At 49.2% G+C, this 20,407-nt stretch overlaps 3 pseudogenes; 1 reads left to right on the plus strand and 2 right to left on the minus strand.

Moving 5' to 3' along the window:
• Nucleotides 1–6,973, minus strand: part of LOC136551944 (serine carboxypeptidase 1-like) — a 70,044-nt pseudogene extending 63,071 nt beyond the window's left edge.
• On the minus strand, nt 994–2,589 carry LOC136550658 (protein FAR1-RELATED SEQUENCE 4-like; annotated as a pseudogene).
• Nucleotides 6,974–14,671: 7,698 nt separating the features above from the next.
• LOC136551945 (uncharacterized) lies at nt 14,672–18,862 on the plus strand (annotated as a pseudogene).
• Nucleotides 18,863–20,407: the final 1,545 nt, after the last annotated feature.

Below are 20,407 nucleotides of genomic sequence, written 5' to 3' on the forward strand. Positions count from 1 at the left end.
CAAAAAAATTGAATAATGTGTAGCAGAAGGAATGTAAAGATTCTCACCATGAAAATGAAAGCTCACACCTCAACCACTCATTCTTGCCCAGTCAACAAACTGCATTCCTCCATACACGTTATTGGCAAACCGCACACCAACAGTGAATGCCAAAGAAGCAGCTGGGACACGCTTCGCAACAGGTGAAGCCTCAACCAGGCGCTCTAATCCATTAATAATCTGGTACCATGTGTTCTAAGAAACAGCAAGGAACGCACCTGCAAAAAGTATGTCCATTATTCATTACACTTTACAGGGTTTCAGAAGATACAATCAGGAAATAGCAAGGTACAAAACCTATCTATCAATATCAAAACTCTAAGAGTATCAACCTGCCTTCATTGGCTACAGTTAAAAAAAAAAAGCTTAGCTAAACAGTAACTGCACACTTTAAATACAGGTACAACAATGTAAACTTGTAATTATCTTATCATAGGAAACTTTAATCAGATGCACTTGAACCACAACAGTGAGACAATGACATAGCATCGTGCAGACACCTGCTAAATATCAATTGCTCTGATCATAGTTATACCACATAGCTTTGATATTGAATAGAAATATTCTCGCTCGCTCAATATAACCTTCACTATAGCTTCACAAGTCTTAATCCACTATTAGTATTCAAAACAAAATCAACCACACAAACAAAATAAGCAGTTCAGAAACATTTAATACAGGAAGGTATGAAATCACTTATGCATGCAGGATCCAGAAAGATGAAAGAAATCAGTTTTTTCCTTTGTTCTAAAATATTTAGACACTAACATGCATATATTTATTGCAAACTAGTCAATTTTGGCTTGGTTACAAACCGAACGTTGTATTTATAACACAAATTTGGTATTATCCTAACTATAGCAGCATGTCAATTTGCAAAGATGATGGAAAATCATAAGTTGTTCACCAGCGTACCTATAAACAATAGGCAACAACAAACTCATCATTGGCAAATCATATATCAAGCACATCTTCAGGGAGCTTTGATTCCTACAAATGAAGAGGACAAACATCAGTCATAACTACACATGCCTCGCAGATGGCTTGTTTTCAACTTAGATGAACTACCTCTTTTCTCATGGAGCATGTTCGCCGATTGTGACCCTTATCCTTACACAGGCTAAATTTGACCTTAGATTTCTTCGTATTTGAAATTGACTTCAAATTTTTCTTCGGGACCCCTCTTCCAGGCACATGCAAGGGATCTAGCACATTACTGAACGCTACAGAATCAACATCCGGGGCTTGTGGCAGCACCTGACTATACCTCTTGCCTCTGTTATCTCCTTCATTTAGCAGGTTCATAGCAACTTCATCCTGCAGAACATGTTTTAGCCGCTCATATGATTCAAGTGAACGAGATGCTGCGAAGGCTGCAGCGTGACTGATATTGCGTACCTCACGGTACCTCTGTAGGCTTTCGGAATACTCATACATGGTACTCTTCCTTTTCGGAGGAAATGCACTCTTCGCCCCCCATTGTCCACCTTTTCAAACACAACAGTCTGGAAGCTTGTCTTCATCCAGATCGCCCAATACAAAGAAGATGTGTGAGCAGAGGGTTCCAATCGATTGTAACTTACCACAAGAACAAGGAAATCCTTTCAGATTGCCTTCATCACAAAATTGACATTTGACATAGTACATCATGTCTCCTTTATCCTTCCTGCCAACAATATATTCACTCATATTATCGCCATCTAGAATGTCAATCGAAAAACACTTCTTGGCTGCCTTTATGTTGAACTGCACCGTGGCAAAAACTGTTGGAGTGAACGATTTCACGGCTTCTATCTCAATAATTGAAGCATCTGGTTCTGTGCATGCCTCAGATTGCAATGCATCAGTGTCCAACTTTGCCTCATTTGTGCGCAGCCCTGAAATGCAGTGCTTACCATGTCAAGCAGTGTCATTTTATGATCTAGACGCATATGAAGCCTAGAGTTTAGACTCTCACTTCGTTGGTTGCTCCTCAGTCCTAAGTAGCACTTACCAGCATGATACGAAGCACACTAGATTTTCCTCATATCATACATCTGATATAACCATGACTCCTTATTTGTAACCTTATGCTTATTCAAAAATTCCTGCCATTTTCTCTCGGTCTCTTCTATGGACCAACAATCATAAAGGAAACTCCTAAATTCATCCTCAACAACATCATCCTTAAGATTACGCACAATGTTCTGCTCAATATGCCATATGCAGAGCCTATGCGATGAATTCGGCCACACAAGCCTAATTGCTCTCTGCATAGCAAGGTCTCCATCAGTGATCACGGAGATCGGATGCTTCTGAATCATGGCCTCGAAAAATGTACTCAGCAACCACACATATGACTCAATATTCTCATGAGAAATAATTCCACATCCAAAAATAACTGTGCTTCGATGGTGATTCACCCCAACAAAAGGAACAAGGGGTAGGTTTGTACCGATTAGTTTTGTAGGTGCTATCAAATACAACGACATCACCAAATGCTTCATAATCAAACAGACATTGACTATCACACCAGAATAGTCCCTTCAGGTGTCCTTCCCCATCAACCATGTACTTGAAAAAGAAATCAGGATCTCTGCGTTGAAGTTCCGTCAGGTAACTGATGATTGTTTTAGCGTCACCGGCAGCAATTGTCTCCGCCTTATAGCGATGGCAGAAATTATACAAGTCCCTTGTTGTACACCCAACCTTATCATACCCACCATACTGTATTTCCAAAATATCCATTATCTTGTGTTTGCGGATCCCAGAACTCTCCATCTCCACAATCTAAGCTTTCTGCTCATCGTTGATTCTTCTATGTGAATGTAGCAGACAAGTAAGCTCTGCTGGCGCCATCGGATGGTTGTGTTCATCGATGAAATCCTTCACATACCACTGCCCTGTGATCTGATCTCGTGCAATCATAAATTTAGCAAGACATCCAACACGGGTAATATTCCGCGGCTTCCGCTTTTTAATCGCCCTCTTCGGCTGCTTCTCTTCACGGAAACCTTGACAACTGCAAACGAACTTCCAAAGAGTCATCTCATTGTGGCCATTGTCCCACTCACAATAGCTTCTCCTCACACTAAATCATTTCTCAAAACCGTAGTTGTTTATAGAACTGAAATCCTTCTTCTTCATTAGCAAACAACTTCTTGACAATTTATTGTACTCCAGCAAAGACTCAAGATCTGACATTTCCTCCTGTACAGATGCTTGTATATTATGCAACAGGGAACAGTAAATTCCAACAAGAAAAGAGATGTGCAAAAACAGTTTTCTTCCAAAGAAGTTTGGCATAACAACGTCTAAGCTAGCAAATATTATATTTGATGATGATGGTAATCTGAGTCTATCTTCGTGTTTGCTTCTTTGAGCAAGTAGATTTTTTTTAGAAGCAAGTAGGTAGAAGTTGATATGGTTTTGCAGTATTATATTGTGACAGTAGAAGTAGGCTGATCAGCTTAGTCTAGGGCCTCAAATTTAAAGGGAAAAAACAATAACATAAGTGCATAATACAAAACCACTGAAGTTGTAAATATAGCCACACTATCAATGTAGCACTAAGTATTGAACACAACTTTGAAAGGCAAAAAATCAATAATTTAAATGTGGAAAAACAAAGAGCTTCAATGGGCAGCTACAATCAGTTTGTGGATTGGGAGGTTAATTATACGTAGATACTCACAATAAGTATGCAGATTTTATGTAGACTGATGGCGATAGAACTCTAAAAACACAAGCAGTCAGTCCATCCAATCTCGTAGCTAATCCAAATAGAAAAATCAAAGAAAATAGTATCAGTTTAAATATTTATGAAACTTTTGAGTGTGATCATGTTGTAATAGTCCTGAAAAGAATTTTTGTGATATAATATTGGAAGGACTATTATGTTGATCCAACATAAACGTTTTTGTGGAACAAGAAATTTCAATGGCCTATGAAGACACTATATATTGTTCAAAGGAATACTGGCAGGTATGAGCTGTGATGTGTGACTTCATATGCCAAATAAATAGTAGGAACTGAAGATTTACAACTAAAAAGATGATTTTAAAATTGTTTGAGTATCAAGTATCCAGCATGAGCACCAACCGATTGAAAGGATGATGGTGTGTGCCTATCTGGCTGCTGTTTAGTAGAAGAGAAATAGGAGGAAGGTCCATATATTAATTGGGACAGGTAGGTTATCAGAGCTAAAGTTCAAACCGGTGCATACCTCAGTTACTGGGATTACAAAGAGCACCTCCCATGAACCTACAGCAAAATAGAGAATAGTGAGGCCACAATCTAAAACTATTTCCCCATAAGAAATAGTAGTATAAAGCAATATAAGAGAGTGTGAGACAACCATGTACTAAAACAAAGGATGGAATGAGATTTTGAGAAGCATTACTTCTTACTTTATAAGGTGGGTATTCAGTCGTTAATAGCGAGAACTAAAATAAAATTGGAATCCAAGAATGCAAATTGCTAAGGTGGCACTCGTACAAAACAGCTAACTAATATGATCGGAGTAGGTTACTAAGTGTAGACCAGATCGTTTGGGACTTCACTAACATATTGAGTAAACTATCTAACACAAGGTAGATTGATCCGGTCAATTTTGATTTGGCACTTTTGGGACCCCACTAACACATTGAGTAAACTATCTAACACAAGGCAAACCGATCTGGCCAATTTCAATCTGGCAACACAGCAACCTATGAGGAACACCAAGTGGCTACCCAAATCAAAATTGCACTGCCTGGATCTGAGTATTGCTTGTGCGTCAATATTTGCTTTGCTACATGGATTCACGGTAACGGCAAGATTACAAATATAAGACATGGATTCAGCACTAGACAGTAGACAGGAGCCAAAAGATGCAAGCATAATACAGAAGCATTAGATCACGAGGCGACCACGACACGTGCTAGGGCGAATGAGGAGCAACGGATAGCGCGCACCATCAAATCGTCGCGTCGGTGACAGCACGATCGAGCAAGCGGGCCGGCGACGACGAGGTTCGGCCAAACTGAACTGAGGCGGAGCGCGGCAGGGGCGTGCTCGGATCGATCCCGGACGGACGCCGCGATAATCGATGGCGTTCCCCGAAGCAATGGCGAGGAGCGATGGGCGAGGGTGGCGGCGCGGCCGTACAGCAAGAGGGAAGCTCGTGCGGCGTGCGTCGTTCGCCTGTAGTAGTGGAGCAGGAGAGGAGGTTCCTGAACGGCGGAGGTGTGAGATGGGGTCGTAGGGGTCGAGGGGTGAAGAGGGAGAGGAGGGAGGAGGAGGACTGCACAGGTGGTGGACAGAGGGAAGGCCAGTCGGAAGGCGGCACGCGCGCAGATTTGGCGAGCGGTCGAGGGCGAGGCGGCCGCGGCTAAGGCCGAGGGCAGGGAAGCCTTGCTCAATACGGAACTGCTTACGTCCTTCGGGTGCACGTGGGCGAGGCGTGCGGGTTCGGTCGCGCGTGGGGGAGGGGTAGCGGGGAGGGGGAGCCGCAATTACCGTATTAACCTTCCACTCATAAAATTAATTAGCGCTAATTAACTGCTTAGAAACTAAGAGGAACCAAGAAGTACCCCAACCACTGTAAAAGAGCTCATAAGATAATAGTTGTTCAACGTAGACTGTTAGATCATCATAAAAACCAATGGTATATTTTTTTCCTTTCCTAATAATCCACGACAAAAAGGGTGCTCCTTTTAACACTACTATATAGATATACAGATGTAATAATAGACTATATAAGAATGGAATTGCGAGGACATTTGGTAGACAAAGCTCTTCGGCAACACCACAGCTGGTGCATATGATTGTAGTGGAAGAGGCAAATGTTTGGGTACTGACTCACTTTAGGCAGCTTAGGTCGCTTTCAGTTCTTCTATATGATAGGTTCTGAAATTCTATCTGCGTCATGTTTCCGGTCTGGTAAGGCTAGGTCGCATATAAGTGGGATGTAATACAAATGTTGTATTTGGTGTTGTGGTTCCTCATTTCGATAATTTGGTGATTACCATTCCGGAGGAATGTAAGCAGTTCTAATAAAAAAACGTGTCAATGGCATGGTCGCGGAAAAAAAGAGATTATTAGTTGCAGCTGAATTTTGCCTAAATTTTGCATGGTCAATGGCACGGAATGGACTTACGAAGATTCCCTTGAGGCTCGTGGGGTTCTTGCCGGTGCGTTGGCGAACAGCCACGATGACGGAGGCCAGCTGAGGGACGTAATGGCCGGCGTAGCTCTCGCCGGCGATGTTGAAGTCGCGGCCCTTGTATTCAGGGAACCGCTCAAGCCAGTTGAGCAAGAAGATGTACGAGTCCACTGCTATCGACCTGTCACCTCTTTCGTCGTAGTCCGACGACGTGTTGGAGTAGGAGAACCCGACTCCGGCCGGCGACTCGAGGAAGATCACGTTGGCCACTGCAAGTCATCGTCACTAGCTCAAACTAGCTAGCAGTAGTACTACTAGTGCCAGGCCATCTCGTAAGTCTTGTACATGAACATGTTATATATAAATAGGTGACGACGCACCGTTGTTCCAGGCGTCCCTTGTTCCTGCTCAGCGTCTTGCCGTCGGGGTTGACACGGAACGGACCGAGCTCCATCATGGCGCCCCATCCCAGCGACGAGCACCCTGGCCCTGCTTGCGCGCACGTGCAAGAAGAAACGCAACTTATTACCGCAATTCGCAACCAAATCAAATGCCAAAACATCCTCTGCTTATTACCTCCGTTGAGCCAGAGGACGAGGGGCTTGGAGGCGGCGTCGTAGGGGGACTCCACGAAGTAGTAGAAGAGCGCGCGGCCGTGCTCTTCGTCCACCGTCACGTAGCCGGAGTACTGCTCGAAGTCGACGCGCGGCGGCTGCTGCCCCAGGCAGCGCCGTGATCCTGTCGGCCTCCTTGCTGCCCATGGGGTCGCCTGCAGTTCGTGGGCAGGTCACCGAAGCTCCTCACGGGGTCAGCCCATGGGTCGGTTTCGGCAGGCCCGGACGCGGTTGCTGATCTTGCAGCTTGGGCCTGCTGGTACTCGATGAACTGCGTCAGCAGCGCCGCTTGGTAGTCCATGGCGGCGTTGGTGAGCGGTACGGCGAGTAGGATCGCCAGGAGAATGCAGTAGGAGATCGGATGATTCCTCGCCATCTTGGTTTGCCAGGAGATTAGTCCTCTGCGAGGTCGTCGCTCCATCGGAATGTAAAGATCATACGGTGTTTATATATGTAATCATAGATAGAGTAGTCCAGAGATGCATGTTTTGCCGACTGTATTTTGGGAGTTTGGATTCTCCGAAGTACGAACGCCATGAGACTAGCAATACGTCCTCCTCCCCTGCGTCAAGCGTCAATGTTCGATCGGTTCAGAACTTTAGATGTCATAGTTGAGGTCAACTACGTCAGATTTCCACATTAGTGACGCGTCTAGACGTCTGCACGATGAAATCGCGTTGGTTTCTTTCTTCCGGATCTCCCAGCATCGATCTTCGCTTAAAATCCCAGCTGTACGTCTGGCATACATAGTCGTCGGCATTGGCATTGAACAATGTAGCTTTGGATGTCGACGAGTTTTCTCCCGGCGACGCCGAGGTGATGATATAGCCAAACCTTCGGATCGATGATGTAGAGACTAGAGACCAAGGTTAGCAAAACTGTACCCCTTGGGAGTGTACTGTGTATTCCAACGCATGGATGGTGATGATCTTGTAGCTTCGGCTCATCTGTTAATAGTAAGATCATCTGGCATGTACTACGCACAAGTAACAAAAATACTCAGGTGTAAGTTCGTCTGAAACAGACGTCCGTATCAATAATACAGCGGCGGTACGGTACGGTGGTACCACGAAACGCGACCTCATAACAAACCTGTCGCATCAACTATTTTGTCCATTCTCATCTTCAAATAACGCCCAGAATTTAGTCCGCGTCTGCATGCTTGCCATGCCTTCCAAATCCGCAATCTGCCAAGTGCCAACACGGACACACCGAGACAGTGCCCTCGCTTTGTTTGCTCCTGCTTGGATCTGCTGACGCCTGACGCTTGTGATGTACGGAGTACTAACGTACTAGAGATTTGAAGGCTGCATCAAGCCACAGCCACCGAATTTGCTGTTTTCGGCAACCACTGCTCCCCCGTCATCATCTTCCGAATCCCCGCTGATCAGATCAGGGGTAAAAGTTCATCATGATGAGCAACATCCAACATGGAGTATACAAGAAGAACTCGTATCCATTGCCAAACTGAACCAAGGGAGCTTTGGGATCTCAGGCTTTGCAAATTGCAATTGTTTGTTCCTACGGTGGCAATGGGGAGCATGCTGGTGTCCTGAGAAGTGCTCTCCAGTGGCATATGCAGATCTGACGGTGGTACAGAAGTGGCTGCTGCGCTGTGCCAATGACACGACATCCAGCGTCCAGCAGCACTAGCACTGCGCTGATATGAAAATCGTGATAGGCCACATCATGGATCTGCAGAGAAGAATCTAGCCCTGATCTTATCCCGCCAAGACGACCAGCATTAACCACATTCCTCGCCCTCCGCTGAAAATGCATCACACAGCACATGCCCTGCAACAACAACAACCCGCTCATCGCTCGCCCCCTCCAGATTCATTCACCAGCAGGCCAGGCAGCCCGCAGCCATCAATCAATCAGGCACAACACAACCGGGGGCGGGGGGCCAACCATCATCCTTTTCGTCTTTCCGGCGCAGCAGATTCTCGCACCGAAGAGGGTTGAAAAGGAGGACGATAATTATAGGAAGCCGCTGCTGGCTTTCCTCCGCTGATCTGAAGGCCACTGCAGTTTGTCTGAAAATCTTGTTATCGGAATGCAGACCTTTATTATCAGGAAGAAGAAAAAAAACTAGTCTAACATCAGCTCTGCAAGCCATGTGATCAGATCAGGCGAGCATCCAGAATCTGGTGGTTCATCCGTTCAACCGTGTACCCTCCTGCGCAAGGCATATTCGCGGGCCTAAATTAAACCTTGCATAAACCAGCACGCAATTTGTACGAGCGGTACATGGAAAGAAACCTCCGGCCACATGCACGAACAGGACCACACATGACACGAACAGACCGTTGCTGTAGTGCGGTAGTACGTGCAGCGTCACTTGCAGTTTCGCACGGCAAAGGTGTCGTCTCACTTTTCGGGCAGACAAGAGACAACAGCTGACGGCAGTAAAAGGGGGGAGGAGTTCCCCTGTGCTGCTGTGCAGGACAAGCACGCAGTAATTATAAACCACATGAAGAGGCAATTCGCCAATCCGGACAGTAACGCGCTCGACCAAGGGCCAATCCGTTTCGTCGCAAATCGCCATTCACTCGCTGGAGATCGATAATCACAGCTTCTTTTTGCTGTTGCCTTCTCTGAGGCTAGACATTGTTTCTTTAACAGAGTCTGGCAGGGGAGAGCAAAAGCTGAGAAAGAGAAGCTTTTGTTCATACAAACCGTGAAGGCTGGCACGCTCTCTGAGCCTCTGAGGTTGGAGCCCTGAGATGATCTGAGGAATTAGAGAGCCGGCGGCAGTCACTTGGTTCAGTTCATCGTTGTCCCCTTCAGCCTTCACCTACCACAGTTCATCGTTTGTGACGAGACGCGAGCAGCTGTGTGCGGCACAACTCCCCCGACCACGGGCGCCTGCCTGTGGTCTTCCGCCCTTCCCATCCACGTCCTTCTTGCATCTTGCCCCCCAACGGTGGCCTCGCCTCGACTCGACCCGGTAGTCCCCTCACCGGCAGGCCTAGCTTCTCAACTTGCGCCCCCATTACTTTTCAGTTTGCTCGATCTCCATCTTAAATAAAACCAGCAGCAGAGATGTGGCCCAGTAGTACGCATTTTCACATTTATTTAGGCGCTTAATTAACCTGTCGTACAGGCCCACGCAATAACTCGTAACCATGCATCTCATCCCAACAAATCGTTTTCGATTTGGTCCGTTGCGTGCTGCGTGTGTTTTCGATTCATGGCGGGCTACGGCCATGAATGCGACCAGTTTGTTGGACGCGAACCGTGCACGGCCACGGATCGGTCGCGCTAGCTGCGCAGCCAGCCAGCCAAGCCTTGGATTCCGGTACGAGACGACGGCAACAACCCGCCGTGCGCGGCGCGGCCAAGCGCCCAAGCTGCTGCTTTTCCGCTGGCCACCGGACACCCGGAGCGCCCGGGGCGCCGGGGGCCGCACCGAGGGGTCACGACAACGCCAGGCCTTTTCCAGCCCGCCGGAGGGAAACTGTCAGGACGTACGGCGAGGCAAAAGCGCGACGCGCGTCTTCACCTGCCCGGCCGTTTTGCTAGCTTTCGTTTCGGCATGGACGGCTCGGCTCGGGGGCGCTCTGTTCTGTGGTGCGGTCGATATCATCACCTCCGTTGGCTGGCACAGGCCACGCCCTTTGCATGGACAACGCCCCGGCGCACCGCGCAACGAACGATCTCTGGTTGGTTGGATCTGGCTCCTCTGGCTTGTTCGTGTGCACGATACAGTGCGCGCAGGACAGTGACCCCCTTTTTTCTGGCCATTTGCTTCACTGCCTCGATAATTCTGTACACGTAGCCAGCCCTCCGGGCAACGGCAACTCGGTTTACATGGCCTGGGCATCAGTGGCGGAGCTTGAACAATCTCAGCATTTGTGCCATGCATCTGAATGCCTACCTGATCGGATCGACCAGTGCCGCTGCTCTGCAACCGTGGGGCTGCTGCTGGCATCCTCTATCGTGCGTGCCAGCCACCAGGAACGGAAAAGGCCGCAGACTTTTCAGAAAGAAAGAAAAAAGTTTATTTACTGTACAACCGTTGTGTTTTATGCAGTTTGAACGTATGATTTTTTTTGAACCGTAGGATGAAGATCCAATAGGCTCCAGCCTTCTTTCTACCTCTGGCCTCCAGCCTTCTTCTAACTCCAGACGCACTGCAGAACTTGCCCCCCGCCGCCGTCCACGCCGTGGCTATGTCGAGCACAAATCACAAGTAACAAAGATCTGCGGCTGTGTCGACACAAATCACAAATCACAAGAAATATTTTTTTCTATGAAAGAACAAGGATAAAATTTAGGGGAGAGGGTCGCCGGAACCCTAGCCACCGCCGTCGTCGTCTTTGTCTTCCGGTCGGCACAGATCCACGAAGAGGATGAGGAGGAGGAGGAGGAAGAGAAGTCCTACCTCGAATGGATCCACCGGCTTGGTTGATGGAGGCCGGATCCAGGCCCATGGCCGGCGAGCCGCGCAGCGGGTGGGCTCGCCTGGAAGGTAGCGGGGCACGGGTGGGCTGGCCGGTGCCGGGGGGGAGGGAGACCAATTGGAGAGAGAGGAGGAGAGAAGAGGATAGAGAGAGGCTAGCAGTGTCGAAGATCGAGAGATGCGTCGCCGCCGCCGAGCCCGTGGAGGGCGGAACGTCGGGGAGGAGGGTCGCTTTTTTCAAGTGGAGTCGGGTGTGGGCCCTACGCATCAGAGGCACAGGGAAAATCTTGTGTTTTATGAGCGCTAAAACACCCATGTGATGTTTAGCATTCCTGAAAAAGAAAATGTGAGGCCATGATTTAGCTAGCCGTGGTGTATTGAATGTGGTGCAGCACACGTTTGGTGGCTATAGAAACGAACCACATTTAAGAAGTGATCGACGGGCAGCAGCACGGAATCCTGTCACTGATTATTCCTTGCAGCAGAGGGCAATGCAGGCAGGTCAGTTTATTCCTTGCTTCCAAGGAGATTAGCACGAGTTGAGTACTCCCGGACAACCGAATCGTGAACATAACGGCTGTGCTACGTACGTACAGTACGGGTTCTACGGCGTCCTGGAATGAATGACCGTCCGGGCAAAGTGCCGCAGTTTGTGCGCAGATATTTGATTGTTCGTTAATCAAATGCACCCGAACCAAAACCGCCCTATCCACTGCCACGTAGACTGTAGACACCACGGGGGGGCCATGCGTGCGGCGTGGACAAACCAAAAGGAGGCCACGGCGGGCAGGCACGGCCTGATTTGTGATTTCTCCCCTCGTGGCTGCTGAACCGATAGCTGTATCGGGAGGGATTGCGTGCGCGCTCCGCGATCAGCATCATGTGCCTGCGTGCGTGCGGCGTGCACTCGCGCTCGCCCCCGCTGCAGAGTTGCTGTTGCTGGGGTCGCTGCCTGTGCCACCGCTTTGGACGCCCGCGCCAATTAGCCGTTCGGCTTCCTACTCATTCTGCCAGCGCGCACCATCCTTTACCTTTAATCTCTCCTTTCACAAGGCAAAGGATGAGCGTGAACTCGAGTATTGATTGGCATGCAGTGCCTTTTCTGGCTGCGCTGCCGCTACATACGCCCTGTGTAATCTCAGTGGGGTGACACGGCGAATACATACGTCTGGCATCCGTACTATGTTACCCGTCGGTACAGTCCAAAGCTGGTAGTTGTCCTAAGTTCAGACGGATAAAATATGTAAGACGAGCGGAAGGCTATCGAAGCTGTACCTGCATGCATCCGTCCCTCGAAGCTGGAAAAAGTGAGAACAGAGCTGGTGAGCACTGACCCTGAGGTCCCCCGGGCTCACAACGCGTATAATTTGCCGCGCGGCACGGGCCCATATACCGGCATTTCCGGCCCGGCATGAGCCTGGGTCCCGCTCGGCCCAGCCGGTAGAAAAGAAGAACTGACCGTGGTGCGTCAGCGTAACAAATCCTGTCACCGTTTTCTCAAAAAAAAAATCCTGTCACCGAGTATTTTCGCTGCCCGTTGGGCCCGATGCGTCCACTGCCTAACATGTCACTGCTTGGTCTACGCGCAGCTCAAACCGAAAACATTTCTGAATTTACCACACCATTGCGTTTTAAGTTCTAGCACACTCCTCTTCAGAGTTCTAACTCGTCCTACATCTAACAAATCTACCGCATCCTAGGTTTCTTGCGATGCTGCAATGTTCCCACGGAGGCCTTGTTTGGATGTGGTCAAATTTGCATCAATTCACATATGTGTTGGATAGGGTATCAGGCCATCGGGCTTACATATGTACACCAAAAGTAGTTGTGACTTGTGGTGTTTGGTTCTCCGAAAATGAGAACAACATACATAAATGAAAATGAGATCGGAACACTTAATTCTAGAATGAAATTTTAGAATCTAACTACTATCTACTAAAACCTTGGTATCTGAAGATTCTTACTATGCAAAAACAACAATCGCTATGAGAATGAGATCCAAACACTCCTTATTTCTATTCTAAAATCTAAATTCTATATCACTATCTACAATAATAATGAGAATGAGATCCAAACAGGAGCTCAATATTGCAATACATACATTACCCATACCATTTTTCTGATTTTGTGAGAATTTTTTATCTTTTCTTTTCTAAGCACGTATCATGGTAATTAATTTGGAGGTTCTGTTGGAAGATAGCTTTAGGTACTAGTAAAGGCTATTTTATATTATCTTTCATAGTGGTGGACATAAGTAATTGAAATATAAATTTAGTGGGTTATTTTAAATGATATTTTTTAATGACAGAGATGGATAATTTAGATACAAATTTAGAACGTTGTTTCTTATTGTCTTATGTAATGAAATAGGTGGGTAATTTCTATGTGGTTATTTTGAATTATCCTTCATAATAGCATATGTGAGTAATTTAGATACAAATTTAAGGGTTACTTTACATATGTTATATATTATAATGACAATGATGGGTAATTTTAAAAAAAACAATATAATCCAATGATTATTAGTAGTGTATGATTAGAGTTTATAAAATTAAAGGCTAGAAGTTTTCGATGTTTGTGAGATTTTTCCTTATAGGAATTATTTTAAACTTTGTTAGACTCATTCACTTAGTAATATTAAGATACTTTTAGATTAATCTTTTGATATTGTAAATGTTAATGCTCTTCTTTAGATGAAACTTAGAGCATACTCAGGGAGTTTGGTCCAGTTTACTTGCTAAACTAATAGATCTAGCAAGTTAACATGAAAAATAGCAATATTATTTTTTCCTTCTCCAACAGTCTCCTAAAATAGTTTTCTAAACCATTTTGTATGGAAAGCCCTGAACTATTTCTAACCAACCAAACCCTTTTTAATAGTTTTTTTTATCTATCACCGCTTTCTCATTTGGAATCATTATTTTTTTAGTTTACTCATGTGTCCAATTTACTTGATCTAGTGAGAAAACCGCCGAAGGGGGGCGGCTACAGAGTTTCTTTCAACTGCAGAAACTTACGAGTTAGAGCGGATATTTTGTAACTTTTTTATGTTAAAGAGCTCTTTTACCGAACTGTTGTTGGACACTTTTCTCATTTTTACTAAATATCAAAACAGGTAGTTGTTTTATAAAACTCCTGGATATGCTTTTAGGTCGTAAAATCTAACAGAGGATGTATGTTTGGATTCCCTCCTCTAAAGTTTAGAACTCTAAAAATTTAGAGCATTTTAGCTCAATTTTGAGGTCTAAAGCTCTAATATAAGATTGGGTTAATGAAACTTAGATAAACTAAAGTTTAGAGCTATGAAGTTTAGAAGAGGGTATCCAAATAGGCTATATATGGTAACACAGTTGGTAAAAAAGTGATGAATACTATTACCGAAGATAAACGCGGTTTGTTTCATAAGTGAAGCCGAAGCGTAATTGCCACTTCAATTACCACAACTCGTCGTATATATACGACGCCGCCGCCGGTCGCGATAACTATGCAACCCGAGACCAATTCCCACCACCAAAGGAAACCTGCGCGCCGCCATCACCGACGCCACCGCCGGCGCAGTCCCGATTCCCGCACACGCCTCTCTCCTTACCCTCGACCCCAATCAAAGCCACCGCCGAATCGCCTTAATCTGGCTGCGGTGGCTGGAGCGCGCCCTGGTGCCGTCCAGCCACACCTCGGAGCTCACGGGGAATCTTTAATGGCGTCGGAATCGCATCGCCAGCCATAGGAGCCTGACTGACTGAGGTGCCGACTGCCAACTGCCGAGGCGATCACTTTCAACTCTCTGCTCCCCTTTTCTTGGCGCATTGTCCTTGCTCTGATGCATACGGCACCGGAGATGAACGGCCGGGCTCGGAGGCCGGCGGCGGCCCGCTGCTCGACCAGCGACCCCGAAGAGCGACAGCAGAGTATGTGCTTCGTCAACCTCTCTCAGTTCTTTGCATGCTGTTTCTAGAGAAATTGGAAGTTCGTAGCTTTCCTCGAATTGCGCGTCCAGGAGGGTGGCAATGTGCGGTAATTTCTCGGTTTCCGCCACCATTTTCTGATTTCCTCGATCATCAGCAATTTGTTGCGGTGTCAATATTTTTGTACGATGGCTTAATTAATGTGGCCAGAGTACAACGATGAACTCATGAACAGTGTCATCTAGTGTTCTTGCGAGCAAAGAATGGTTGGTGACCTGGTGGCGTTTATGATAAGATCTCGACGCGGCTTCTTTGCCCTCTGCTCTGCCATAGTTGCCCTTTGAGAGCTACTCGCACTGAGATGAGTATGAGTAGTATCTCTTCAATGCCCCTGATTCCCTGAGCCCCATTTTTCTTTAGTTTCCCTTTAAGCCTTATCTTTCAGAGCAGAGGAATCTGCGCTTTGCTTCCGTTAGTAACCTTCTTCTTTCTCAGCTCAATGAGAGGCACCTCTTTTCTCTTTTAATGATGGCGCTTGCGTTCAGGTGATGGAGAAGGATCCGAGGAAGGCCGCGACGCCGGTGAAGGGATCGGCCAACGCGGGCACCAGGGGCACCATGAACAGAATTCAGTCGAGGAGAGAGCGCAAGCTCGCGCTGCAGCAAGATGTGCTGAATTATATGCCTAGCTCAGTTTGTCGGATTAAGTCGCTTCCTGTAGCTCGTTCTGATGCTTCGCGGTGCTGAATTCCAGGTGGATAAGCTCAAGAGAAGCTGCGCCACGAGGGAGAACGTGCACGTGCTCTGGAGCGGGCGTTCACGCGGCCGCCGCTCGGCGCCCTGCCTCGCCTGCCGCCGTATCTGCCGTCTCAGGTTTGCCACCGCAACCGCATTCTGTCGTTGTGCCTTGAATTGTGCTGAATCCCTTGCTCTGAATTGTACTGCGAAGACGCTGGCTCTTCTCGCGGAGGGTGGCGGTGCTGGAGGAGGAGGTCGTCCGGCTGGAGGAGCAGTTGGTGAATTTCCGGCAAGGGATTCTACCAGGAAGGCGATCATCTTCTCCTCCGCCAAGAACGCCCAGCTCCCCAGCGGCGAAGTTCCCGTGCCGGCACAGCTCATGCCTGCCGAACCCGGTGCTGAATTCCGAAGGTCCCAGCCACGACAGTAAGCCAAGGTTCAGACCATCCTCCCAACGCTCGTCCATCGCTGCACAACGGCGTGGCCAATGGCAAGCAAACGCCAAGAAAGCCCGTCAACGCTACCTCGCCGCCGAGCCAGGATGACCGGTCCGGGGCAGGGAAGGAGAACCAGTCGTGCAGCAACACGTCGAGCACGAGCAGCCGCCAGACGCCACCATTGCAGCAGAAGACGACCAACAAGTCCAGGGCGACGCCGCCTGACAGACGCAGCAGGGCTACTCCTGCTCATCAGGTAAATTAAAAACAGCAGAGGCATTCCGTTTCTAGTACTGTGATCCAGAGTTGCCAGGCACTGTTAAAGTGTTAATTGATCAGCGTGTAGATGCTCTTTGCATCGTCCATGCAGACAAATACTACTGCTGCGCCTGACCGTAAAAGGCCTGCTGCTGCTGGCAGCAACTCTGACAAAGTGACGTCGTCCCATGACGACTCAAGCTCGAGCGTGCCGAACAAACTGTCGGAGGAGCTGCTCCGGTGCCTGCTGACCATCTTCTCGCGGATGGGCTCGGCGGGCGGCGGCGGCGGCCAAGGACAAGGAGACGAGGATCAGCAGGCGCCGTCCCCGTCGGTGTCCGGCTCCTCCAGCGAGAGCTCGGGCTCGGGCTCGGGGTCGGAGGACGCGTACCCGCAGGACCCCTACGGCATCCTGGAGCTGGGCGCCAGGGACATCGGCCCCCTACAAGCGGTTCCACGTGGTGGACGCCGCGTCCTTCGACCCCAATGCGCTGGACGGCGACGGCGACGCGCCTCTCGTCCGGAGACTCAAGTGAGTTCGTTCTCCGATTCGTTATTATCGCAGCTGATAATTTCGGCACCAGCCCAATTATTGCAAAAGCTAGATTTGGCTGCCTGGCGAGTGGGTGGCGGTTTGACTTGAACGCGCGTATGCTGATCGGGGAGATGTCCGCACTGGCAAATCTGCAGGGCCCTGCTGCGGAGGCTGTCGTCGGTTGACCTGGCGGTGGCGGGGCTCTCCCATCAGCAGAAGCTGGCGTTCTGGATCAACATCTACAACTCCTGCATGATGAACGTAAGCTGTCACTCCACTCAGTCGTCGTCACCCCACCCTTGTGATCCCTGAATTCTCTCTTGGGCATCTTTCCGTTATCGGGAATTTGCTCACCACCTTATCAGAGTTCGCTTTAATTGGATCTACTCATTGCGTGATGGATGTTTTTTTTAAAGCAACTACAGCCTGGATATGTGGTAGTACTAGTTCTGGGATGCGTGTTCTTTAAGCCTGAAGTCTGGCATGTCTGTACACAGACCGTGGGCAGCTCGATCGATCGATCGCCATTAAACTTTTGCATAAAGAAATGCTTCATGTCCCCCCCTAATCTTAGCAGGCGCCTAATTAGTTCTTCTTTTGAGGGAACTCTAATCAGCTCTTCTAATGCTGCAGCTGCTGTGCATGCATGACCGAACTCAGATCTTTGCACTACGCCGACGAGTGGCAGCGCACGGTCCATGCTGATCTGAATTTAATTTTTATACTGTACTACTCTGTCCTGCAGGCGTTCCTGGAGCAAGGGATACCTACCACCCCGCAAATGCTCGTGGCGATGATGCCCAAGGTTAGCTGCCGGCACAAACTGAACCTGAACCCTTGCAGACACGCGCGCGTACGCGACGAGAGTGATAACTGACAAGTATGTGCGTTTGATGTTTCAGGCCACCATAAGCGTTGGTGGGCGCACGCACAGCGCCATGTCCATCGAGCATTTCATCCTCAGGCTGCCCTACAGCGCCAAGCAGGTGAGGCCCTGTCTGTCGCGCTCGATCGATACAGCCATGCATGGCCGTGGCAGTGATGACTTGGATCGAGTGGTTAGTTGACACGTACTACGTACTAGTGCCCTGCGCCGCTGAACATACGACTCGTGTGGCCGAATAATCGAGCAGGTGAATCGGGAAGAAGGTGCCAAGGGCGACGACGTGACGGCGGCGCGCGGCGCGTTCGGGCTGGAGTGGCCTGAGCCCCTCGTCACCTTCGCGCTCTCCTGCGGCAGCTGGTCCTCCCCAGCGGTAGGTTCTCTGCATGGTCGCAACAGTAAGTAATAATAGCCCTTCAACTGTAACACTGGATGTAATCCCTGCAGGTGAGGGTGTACACGGCGGCGCGCGTGGAGGAGCAGCTGGAGGCGGCGAAGCGGGAGCACCTGCAGGCGGCGGTCGGCGTGTCGATGCCGGGGAAGCTGGCGGTCCCGAAGCTCCTGCATTGGTACCTGCTGGACTTCGCCAAGGACGTGGACGCGCTCATGGACTGGGTCTGCCTGCAGCTCCCGCCCGAGCTGCGGCACAAGGCGATGCGGGTCGTGGAGGACGGCCGGCGCGCGGGCGCCGAGCCCGGCCGCATCCAGGTCCTGCCGTACGAGTTCAGGTTCAGGTACCTGTTGGCCTCGTGACGTGTAGGGGTAGTGCCATGCCATACCGCCACGGCGCACTCAAGGTAGTTTGTGCACAGGTTTTGCAATAAAGGGACCGATCGGATAGACTGCCGAGTCGCAATGCAGCTTTAGCCTCTTGTATGTGAAGGAAAGAAGAATATGAAAGTTTCTGGCTCCTAACATAATTGGAGATCAGTATAATGCTTGTGCAGTTGTGCTCGCATGAAACATTTTACTGTGACAGACTGACTGTGGTCCATGCATCCACAGTCTACAAGCAGGGTTGGCAGGCTTCTGGTGCCGAAAAGCGGAAAAGACACGCCAGCCACTGCACGCTGTCTCTTGCCTTTTACCTTCATTCCATCCCGGTATGTTTCAGCACTGACGATTGAACCCAACCAACGGTAAAATCTACCCACGCGGCCACGCCTGACGCCCCACGCCGATACGAGAGACGGACCAGTCCAGGTGGGCGTGCACGGTGCACCACACCACACTTGCAGTTGCAGCACCACAAAATTATAATGGCAGCTAGCTGCTGGAGTCACCATGGCTGCAGAACTCGTGATCTCGGATCTCGCCGTTGTTCGACGACGACAGTCGACAGAGAAGCGTCTCCGTCGTGATGCGTACTACAGTACTGTAGCCCGGATCCATGGGGGGCCAAGGAAGAAATGACAGGCCTTCTGTTGCCTTGTACGTAAAGGATGACAGAGTGGCGGGCCGGTTGTTGTCCCCTGCCCGGAGCTCCGGACAGATGGAATGACCTGCGTCAATGTGTACTACGTGCAGCAGAGGCCTCAGCCTCCTCCGAGTCACTCACCGCGATCACTACTCACTCCGAGTCAATGACTGCCAGTGCCAGCACCGCACTGGCGTCTCTCAAGCAATCAAGCTCCGTCGTACGTGCCTCCAAGGATCTCCTTTCCCCGCGACCGCGATCGCACGATCCAGACGCCATGCGCCGGTGGTTCGCCCTGCGCCGTAGCTGTGCGAGCACGCACGCGCAGGCACACGCACAGCCTAGCGCCCGCTCATCTCTGAAAACCTGCGCTTGCTTTACCTGCCAGGCGCTGAATCCCGCGCGCGGGCGCCGGGCGCTCAGTCGTTGCTAGCTACTACAGCGGCCGCCATTGTCGCGTTGGGGGATTGGAGATTGTCCAGACTGATTGGAGCGTCGTCTTGCGCGGTGGTGGTGCTGGTGCTGCCGCGTGGGGAGACTTTTAGGTCCCTAGCAGCACAGCATGATTGCCCGGTGTCTTAAGCGCCCAACTAAGGTCCTGTTAGTCCAAAAATTTTTGTCGCAGTACCTGTTATATCGAATCTTACAGTACATGCATGGAGTACTAAACGTAGATGGAAAAAAAAACTAATTGCACAGTTAGGTGAGAAATCGCGAGACGAAACTTTCAAACCTAATTAGTCCATAATTAGACACTAATTACCAATATAAACAAATGGGCTACAGTACCCAAAACCAAAAAATTTTGACTTCTAAACGCGGCCTAACTGCATGCTCCTCCGGTCCTCCCTCCTACTGCTCGCTCGGGCCGGTTCCTACCGGACAAAAAAAAACTTCGAGAAAAAACAGTCCGGGTCTCGGAGATGGACCGGGTCTGCGTGCATGCATCAGTGACTGGACTGTGAGTGGCCTAATAAGACGGCGCTGGCTGGCCGTCTGGCTGTCCATCCGTAGTCCCCCTCACCCCCCTCCAGAGGAGCTAGCGCATTTTGC

This window comes from Miscanthus floridulus, chromosome 4, assembly GCF_019320115.1.
Source record: "Miscanthus floridulus cultivar M001 chromosome 4, ASM1932011v1, whole genome shotgun sequence".
Lineage (NCBI taxonomy): Eukaryota > Viridiplantae > Streptophyta > Magnoliopsida > Poales > Poaceae > Miscanthus > Miscanthus floridulus.